Source organism: Elephantulus edwardii, unplaced genomic scaffold (assembly GCF_000299155.1).
Source record: "Elephantulus edwardii isolate Elephantulus edwardi_28Jun2011 unplaced genomic scaffold, EleEdw1.0 scaffold00065, whole genome shotgun sequence".
Lineage (NCBI taxonomy): Eukaryota > Metazoa > Chordata > Mammalia > Macroscelidea > Macroscelididae > Elephantulus > Elephantulus edwardii.
The window spans coordinates 14,914,324-14,924,433 of NW_006399815.1; the positions used below are offsets into that span (position 1 = coordinate 14,914,324).

Sequence of the window (10,110 nt, forward strand, 5' to 3'; positions counted from 1 at the left end):
GCTTGGGAGGGTGGAGGGACAGCACAGGAGAGGAAGGCCCTCTATGAGGTGGATTGATTCAGTGACTGGGATAATTGGGATGGGAGTGTCAGAGACGGTGCGATTGGCACAGGACAGAGCAGAGTTTGGGGCTGTTGCATATAGGGTCGCTATGAGTCGTAGGCGACTCGACGGCACATAACAACAACAACAACAAGATAAAATAATTGTATATAAACGACATATAACTATATATGTATATATTTATGTGTACACACACACACAAACATGGATTAGTTTGCATGAATTACTTTATTGGCTAAGAAAGCCTAGAAATTAAAAAAAAATTAAATGGGGTCGGAGAAGTCTAAAAATGATGATACCTCAGTGTAAACAGGCCTACTCAGGACTTAGATCATGGTTTCTAATACTTTTCTTCAGTTAAAAGAATCAATGTTCTTGAAAGAAATGGCTGTTTCTAGGCATAGGACAGGGAATATAGAATACAGGGAGAGCATCTTGTAGAGATAAAAATTGAAGATGTTTCAAAAGCATGAATTGATAATTTTTTAAAAAATAAAACTGTTGCCTGATGATGTGTTTAAATAGTGACTAACTAGAAAGTCAGACAGCTTTGCAGAAAGAAAGAGACAGATTTATTATTGCTGGTAATGGTGTTATTAGGTGTCATCTAGTCAAATACAACTCATAGCAACCTCGTAAACAACAAATCTGAACTTTCTTACCCTGTGCCATCCTCATCATCTCTGGCATGCTTGAGCCCATTGCTACAGTCACCATGTCAGTCCATCTCATTGAGAGAGCCTTCTTCTCATTGGCTGGTCCTCCACCTTTTCAGGCATGATATCCCTTTGTAAGTAATAGAGTCTCCTAGGCTACACTTTTTCTAAGATATACCTGGTATTTTTGTAGTCCTTGGAATATCAATGCTATTATCGAACACCACAACTCAAAGGCATCAATTCTTATTCTATCATCATTATTAATTGTCCAGCTCTCATATGCATAGCAAAGGATTGAAAAGACCCTCGTCTGAATCAGGTGCACCTTCCTTAGTCTTTAAACTGACATCATTGCTCCTCAGTAATTTGGAGAAATCCTTGACAGTGGATTTGCCAGTGCAATGTCTCCTGATCCTCTGACTGCTGGTACCAAGGGTACTGATGTGAATCCAAGTAAGATGAAATCATTGACAATTTCAATCTTTTCTCCATCTATCCTGATACTCTTGATGTTTAGATGCAATCCATGTTGAAGTCTTTGATCCATTGCATTAAGTGTTTTAAATCTTCTTCACTTTCAAGTTTGTGTCATCTGCACAGAGCAGCTTGTCGATGAATGAATGAGTCTTCCTCTGATGCTAATGCCACATTCTTCATATAGTGTAGCTTCTCAAATTATTTGCTAAGCATACATATTTAATAGATGTGGAAAAAGAATACCACCTTTCCTGATTTTAAACCATGCAGTATCCTTTTGCTTCATTCCAAAATCTTCTTGGCCTAGGTATAGGTTTCACAAGGGCACAATTAAGTGTTCTGGAATTCTCATTATTCTCAATGTTAGCCATAGTTTGTCATGATCCATGCTGTCAAATGCTTTTGCATAGACAATAAAACACAAATAGACATTCTTCTGGTACTCTCCGCTTTCAGCTAGGATCCATCTGACATCGGCAATAATATCCTTAGTGTTATGATTTCTTCTAAACCCAGGTTGAACTACTGGCTTTTTTATACGTAGTGTTCTAGAAATTTTTTAGACATTTTTTGTGAGCTTCCGCAATATTTTACTTGCATGTAATATTAATGGTATTGTTCAGTAATTTCGCATTCTATTGGATCACCTTTTTCGGAAATGAGAACAAAAACAGATCTCTGCTAGTCAGTTTGTGAGATACTGTCCTCTAAATTTCCTAGCAAGGACTGCTAAGTGTATCCTGGGCTGCAACTCTTACTTGAAACATGACAAATGGTATCCCATTGATTTCTTTGACTTTTTTTTTTCTAATGCCTTCAAGTCATTTTGAACTTTTTCCTTCAATACCATTGACTCTTGTTCATATGGTGGTACTTTCTGAAAGTTTTCTGTGTCAAACATTTCTTTTTGGTACAGTGATTGTATTCCTTACATGTTCTTTTGACGCTTCCTGGATTAATTGTGATTTTGTCCATAGCATCTTGTAGTATTGCAATTCAAGGCTTGAATTTGCTTTTCAATTCTTCCAACTTTAGATATGCCTAGCTAGTTCTTCCCTTTTATTCTCCAACTCCTGGGCTTTGCATATTATATTATGCTTTTCTTTGTCTTTGAAATCTTCTATTCATTTCTTTGTTTTGGCTTCTTGATGCTCTAGTGCAATATTCAATTTCTTGTGACATCCATTTTTGTCTTTTCTTCCTCTTTTGTCTTGATAACAACATTTTCTTCATAGATGATATCCTTAATATCATCCCATAACTCATCTGTCCTTTGAATATTAATATTAAATGCTTCAAACCTCTTCTATAGATGATTTATAAATTCTTGTGGAATAAACTCAAAGTTATATTTTGGTTCTTGTGGACTAGTTTGAAATTTCATCAGCTTCAATTTGAAGTTGCACACATGCAGTTGATGGTCTGTTCCACAGTAGGCACCTGGCCTGATTTTGACTGGTAATATTAAGCTTCTTCAATGATTCTTTTCACAAATGGAGTCAAGCTCACAGATTTACTAGAGAATAAGCAAGGAGTGGGTTATTAGAAGATGAGAAAATCCTGCAGGAGGAGAATAAGCAGGGTCTTGGAGGAGAACAGGTTTGTCAGTTTGAGAAACATAAGCTCAGAGTTTTCTAGAGTTGTTTCCCATGAGGAGAGGTGTTTTTTCAGGGGGGAGGAGATAAGAGAGAAGCGTAATATTTGCACAACTTTGGTCAGATTTCTACAACTCCTCTTCCTCTTTTGCACAAGCACATGATTTCAAGATGAATCAGGTGCAAGGAGTCTGGGAGGTCGTGACATGGCAAGACTCATTATGGGATACCGGCTCATACATAGAAACACTGGTCTTGTTTTGGATTGACTCTCTTTTTATATTTTTTAATTTTATTTTATTAATTTTAATGAACATTTACAGAGATTTTGGATTTCCATTCATTTATTGTTGCACTCTTCTCTATGCCCACCCCTTACCCCAGTTCGCTCCTCTCTTTGAAAAGTAAAAGAAAAATTCTTCCTTGGTGTACAATCCCCCTACATGGCCCCACCACCACCCCGAGTACACTCCACTATGCAACCTTAATTATGGACTCTTGTGATAACCATAATACCCTATCACATAGCATTTTTAAATTGTTCTCTCCCTCATCTGTTTCAATGCAGTATACATAATTTATCCAATTTTTCTCAATGTTACCCCAACCCTGATGTCAGTCTCATACTACAACATAAATTACTATTTTAGGTCACTGTTTGCTCAGGTAATTCTTTGTCATGCATGCGTGTGACCCAGTTTTATTCAGTTTTGTTTGTGTACTGAAGAAATGTCTTAGTTCTGTGTTGTCTTTTGCTGTTAAGACAATACCTCTTAAAAAAAAAAGACAATACCTCTTACATGTTAAGACACTACCCTGCTAATACTAAGCCCTTGATGTTTCTCATAACTTTAACAAATGTTTTTCTAGTATATGCCGACAAGTCTATGTAAACCATACTCGATGGCACATAACAACAACTATGTAAACCAGAATACTAGAATGAGAACTTGTATGTAAGCAGGCTCTTTTTGACTTTTTTTCTTACTCTCCTCACTCCCTAGATCATGGTAGCAGCTTCTTTTAATTTTTCTTTATACTTTCCTAAATCATAGTCTTTTCCCAAAAACCTATATGTTCAATCTAACTACTCTGGAGACTAAGGTGTGTCTGATACAGGCCATGGTCCTTGTTATCACTTGTTATGCGTCAGAGAGCTGGACAATGACTAGGGAGGATAGAATGAGAATTGATGCTTTTGAGCTTTGGTGTTGGAAACAAACAGATTCATCCTAGAGAGGGTTAAACCGGCTGCTCCTTGGAGGCAAGGATTCTAAGGCTTCGTCTGACATACTTTGGTCATACTTTTAAGGTGGGACCGGTCCTTGGAGAAGAACATCATGTTTGGGAGGGTAGAGGGACAGCGCAGGAGGGGAAGACCCTCTATGAGGTGGATTGATTCAGTGACTGGGGTAATCGGGATGAGTGTGTAGGAGACAATGAGATTGGCACATGACAGAGCAGAGTTTAAGGCTGTTGTATACAGGGTCACTCTGAGTTGCACGCGACTTGACGGCACATAACAACTACAAGTCAAACACCAGAGACCAAAATTGAGGACATTGTACAAAACATACACTACAAATAAAAATTCAGTATTCAGGGTTGTAAAAAAGCAAGGAATATTTGAGAAACTGCCATATCCAGAAGTACTTAAGGAGACTTGATGACTAAATTACATATAATATCATGGATGAAATCACAAAACAGGAAAAAAAAGGCCATTAGAGAAAAACTGATGTAATATGAAAGTATGGGATTTGGTCAATAATAATGTATTCATATTGGTTAATTAATTTTGATAAATTTACAAGATGTTAGCAACAGAGGAAATGGTATTGGGTACACAGGAATTCTCTGTACTATCATAGTAACTTTTCTGTAAGTCTCATATTATTCTAAAGTAGAAAGTTTAGTTAAAAGAAAGCATATGGAGCTTCACAAGAGTTAGCACAGTTTCCGGAGCCTGATGTGTGCTTCCCAGCAGAAGTCACTGCAGTCGCTGTTGAATGGTCTCTCCACATCATCATCATTTCATTTTCCCATTTACTATTTTGCAAAGTTGCTGTGACCCTACCACAGCACTTGTAACAAAGTGGCTAGTTATCTTAAGTCTGTACACAGTATAAACTAATTCTAGAAATATAATTATCTTTTTATAATTTCAAGAGCTTCCAGCTGTTTACATGATTTTCACGAAACTCTTATTGAAATCCAGATTGCTCTCCGTATTAAATTTATGTTTGGCCCAGGACTCCGGAGAGGCAATAAATATGGTGTGGGTATACTTAATGATGCTCACAGTTTGTAACTCCTAGTATTGTCAGCAGGAGATAAATAAACTCATTTATTACCGACACACTCCTCCTGTGTGACAAGCATGGTGCTAACTGCTAGAATGACTATGGGAAGCAAGGCAACTCAGGCTTTCAGTTTGCCACACACATCCCTCTGGCTTCCTCAAACATCCACTTCAGACATAAGAGACCATAACTTGTGGCAAACACGAAATATCTCACAAAGTATTGAAAAGTCCCAGGCACTGATCTTGAGAACAGGCCTTCAAGTTCAAAAACCTCTGGGATGGAATTGAATTTCCCATATCCCATTGGTATCTGGCTTCAACATCAGGAGAGAAAGTAGATTTTTCAAAATGTATCCTCTTGTCTTTGACAAACAAGAGAATAGGCATGAAACATTTTTCACTGTTGAGAAACATCTTACCTTATAGAATAACCTCAGAGAGGTTTGAGATTTTCAGGAGGAGCGGTTAAGGAGCTACATAAAACAAATGCTTCTTTCAGGAGAGGCAGACCTTACCACATAGTGGTGCGTTGCAGTCAATCAAAATCTCATATAATAATTACGTCCTTGAATGTGTCTTCTTTTCCATAAAAACCTTTGAAGTGTAGCTCCATTGATTTCTTCATATCGAAGACTTTCAATTCCCTTACACCTAGTTTCCAAAACAATCCTGATTTTCAAAAGGGTATGATTTTAAAACACATTGAAATTCATCAGTAAGATACCACTTTTAAAATATTTCTTCATCATTTCCCAGGTACTTTTAAAATCACTTCTTTGAACTTTTTTATTTTAAGTGTTTTAGAAACATTTAGAAGTAAGGAACAAAATCCTTCTGTAGCATTGGTCAATAAAAGACTAGATCAGTATCTGGTGTTTTTTTCTTATTTTTTTATATTATTTTATGTCTTTATATTTTATGAGATAATATTTAACTTGCTATAAATGAACAATATTTAAAAGAAATAGCGTTCTTACGAAAATCTGTGATTATCAAACCTTCACAGGAATATGAGGTCAATACTAGATAATTTCCATGTAAATTCTGAATTCTAAGTATTATCCCTTCCTAACTCACAACAAATGAGAATTTAAAGAAAGCATATATTAAAATAATATTGCCTAAGACTACTTCTGTCTCATAGACATAACTATGTAAATTACCTGTAAGATGTAAATAATGATATCACAAAATGTATTTTGCAGATAGATTAGGAATCTATCTGAAATTTTTCATATTTGCAAACCAAAGAGGGCCCTCTTCTTACTGTCCTCAGTTCTTTGATACAGAAAGCAAATTCTGTTGGTTCCCCACTAAAGGAAACAAATGATACAGAAATCAGAGGAAAATTAGTGTCAATTAAGACAATTGTACAGCTGGTATAGGGAGTATGCTTACACATAAACTGTTGCTCCTATGGTATGCTTAATAACTGCACACCTAGAAATATGATGTATAAATTGATCTTAGACATTTTGGCTAAGTTTTCACTTTTATTTGACAAGTAATACTATCTTTAGTCTGGCCCACAAATTGAAACACATCGGTGTAAATAATTTAAAATGTTTGTTGGAGTGTCCGTTTGTCCTCACATTTTTCCCCCCATGTGTATTCCCCATTCCATCTGGATGCTTTTTTCCCCATGAGAGAATTCTGTGCATGTTGAAATAGATAGTATCTTGAGGTGTTAATTATATACAAGAGAAAGCCCTACTGTGAAAGGATTATCATCATCAAGGACTTTACAGTTTTACTCTGAGTCACTGTTTGTATGTTGTGGTAAAATGTTGAGTTAGACAGTTACAATAGTTGTCAGTAGAACATACTCCCCTCTCAGATACTTTGTAGATACTTTGGAGGTAATTTACAAACATGTAAGCCAAGAAGACCTCAGAACTTGAACAAATACAGATGCGCTTTCCATGTTGTATACGTGTAAAATATAGCAATGTGTTCTTAGGAGATGTGATGCCTTTATGAGAATCTTAATTATTGTTAGGTGTCCTGGAGTTGGTTACAACTCATACTGACCCGCGTGTACAATGGAATGAAACACTGTGAAATTCCACGCTATCCTCACAATCATTGCTATGTTTGAGCACATTATTGGAACCACTGTGTCAATAACTTAATAGAGAATCTCATACTTTTTTCACTGATCTTAACAAGCATGATGCCCTTCTTCAAGGACTGATGCCTACTGATAAAAATGTAAGATGAAGTCTCAGCATCCTTCTCCTAAGAATATACATCCTCCCAGATATATTTGCTGCTTGTCCTGGAAGTTCACTGTACATTCAATATTTGTTTCCAACATTATACTTTAACGGCATCAGCTCTTCTATGTTCCCTTTTATTGTCCAGCTTTCACATGCATTGAAAAGACCATGTCTTAGTTTAGACTCGTCTTACTGTTCAAAATTATCTCTTCACTTTTTAACAGTTTAACGAGATCTTTTGAGAAAATTTGCTAAATAGATAATTTGATTTCTTGACTGATGCTTCTGCAGATGCTGATTGTATATTCAGGCAAAATTAAATCCTCAAGGACTTCCATCTTCTATGTTTATCATGATGTCACTTTTTGGTACAGTTGTGAGAATTTTTATTTTCTTTCTATGGAGGCATAACCCACATTGGATGTTATAGTTTTTTATAGTCTTCAGCAAGTGCTTCAAGCCCTCTACTTTCAGCAAGCAAGGTTGCACCATCTGCATATTTCAAGTTGCTAATAAGTCTTCCTCTGAACTCAAGCCTACATCATTTTCATCCATTTGAGGGTTCCAGGTTCTTTTTTCACTCAGCATACACATCGAATAAGTATGATGGAAAGATACAACTCTGACACATACTTTTCCTGATTTTAAGCCTCATATTATCCACTAAATTTGTTAGATTGGAAACCTCTTGGTGTAATTGTCATTCTTTTCATTGCTATAATTTCCTATGATCCACACATTCTTTTAATTGCCAATTTTTTATGATCCACACAGCCAGATGCCTTTGTATAATCAATAAAATATGCAGAGACATCTTTCTGGTAGTCTCTTCTTTCTGCAAAGATAGATCATACATCAGCAGTGATATTCTTTGCTCCACATCCTCTTCTGAAACTGGCTTGAATTTCCTGTATTTCCCTGTAGATACAGTGCTACAACATTTATTATTATTAATTATTATTATTATTATTTTCAACTTGATTTTATTTGTAATTTATACTAATGCAATTATTTGATAATTTCCATGTTTTGTTGGATTACTTTGTAGATTTGGTTTGCTTTTTAAGAAATAGAAACTTAATCTCTTACAGTTTAGGAGACTAGACATCTAAGTTCCGGACATGAGCTCTAGGGAAAGACTCTGTTAGTTGTGGAGAAAAATACCTTGTTTCTTAAGCATCTGTACACCTAGTATGCCCTGCAGATTTCCATATGCTCTGGCGTTTCCCTGATATCAAGACCTTTTAACATACCTCCTCTTTAGTTCCTGGGGCTGCCATAACAAAAGTGCAAAGTAAGGTATGGCTTGAAAGAACCTATATTTAGGGGGTGTCAGCACCCCCAGGTTCCCTCTTCCCTAAATGGCCACAGTGCCGCCACACGGAAGGCAATTGAACCTGACTTGGCTCTTCCAGAATGAGCTGTAGCTCCAAGACAAGGAAGTAGAAGCCCAGAGACTATCCTGGCCCATGAAGCACACAGGGACAGTGGCAGGGCAGCCAGCCCACTGCCTGCCTCCACCCCTGGCTGGCATGTCCTGTCCTGAGGAAACACTGCTGACAGGGTACAAGAGCTTTACAATGGTCAGGTCCTCATGGGTATCTTGATCAACAATACCTGTGCACTCCTCTCATTTGATCTGGGAGCTGCCGAAGAGCAGCTGCAGACCTGGTCTATTCAGGTCCTGGCTGACCAGTATATGACTTGGCTGGGCGTGCCCTCCTGGAGCCCCAAGGGAGGAAATACATCATCTACAACTCAAAGCCGATGCAAACAGTTTTCACTGTGGTTTTCTATATGCTGATGCGGGCCAACATCCACTCTACCAGCCAAAGGTTCACTCTGGGGAAGCACTGGCTGCCTGTGCTGCTCATGACTCTTGGCTGCAGTCAGCTTCACTCCAGCTCTCGTCCTCATCTTTGAGAGACACCAGACGAAGGCCAACACCAACATGTACCTGAGGCTGGTGGCTGTCAACAGAGCCCTCATAGGATTCCAGGTGGTGCTGGGGTTATGGACACAGTGGAAGGCTGCCAGAGCATTGTCTAGCTCTGGTTCATCTACTTTGACCTGGAAAAATTGTGTGCAGTTCTTGTATGTCTATGTTCAAGAAATGAAGACCAGCTGAGAGTCCTTGCTGAGAAGCAGATCAAGCCAGTTGTGTCTTACCATGGAGACTGGGGTGAGCCCAGCACACCACAGGGGCCTGAGAGTCCTTATAGAGGAATCCACTTTCGTGCCCAGTAGTTCTCATCCTGCTGAGAGGCCACTTGTTCAAACCGAGATTCCCCAGTTTGTTTCTGATGCCAAACCAGAGGAAATGGCCTGGCAGTTGCTGGCAGTGTTTGTGGCTACTATATCCCTTCTCTTGGTGACCTCTCAGCTCCCACAGGCCACAAGGACTTGACACACAAACTCTGAGAGGGCCCTATGCTCTTGCCAGCTCATCGAAACCCACATTCTGGGCACTGGGTGCTGTCCTTTCCTGGCTAGGTGACCCATGTGTTTACAGAAATGTTGGAAAGACTGATACTGCTTGGTTTGAGAGCTTCTTTTCATCAGCGATAAAGGTCAACGTCGTCCTTCAAGACTGAAATTGAGAAATGGGGAAGTCTCAGGAGCCTGAGATGGTTGATGGTGAACCCTAGTCAAGGACAGAAGCATATAGGGCATCTGAATCAGTGTCTGTGAATGTTCACACATCATGCTCTTGTCCAAGACCACGTACAGAGATGGCATCTCAGTACTCAATGCTGGCCCTGGCCTTTTCTGACTCAGATGGTTGCTACACT

General features: G+C 38.4%; 1 pseudogene; it reads left to right on the forward strand.

Annotated features, from left to right (window-relative positions):
* The window catches only part of LOC102862830, a 43,004-nt pseudogene extending 33,189 nt beyond the window's left edge, over nucleotides 1–9,815 (forward strand).
* Nucleotides 9,816–10,110: the final 295 nt, after the last annotated feature.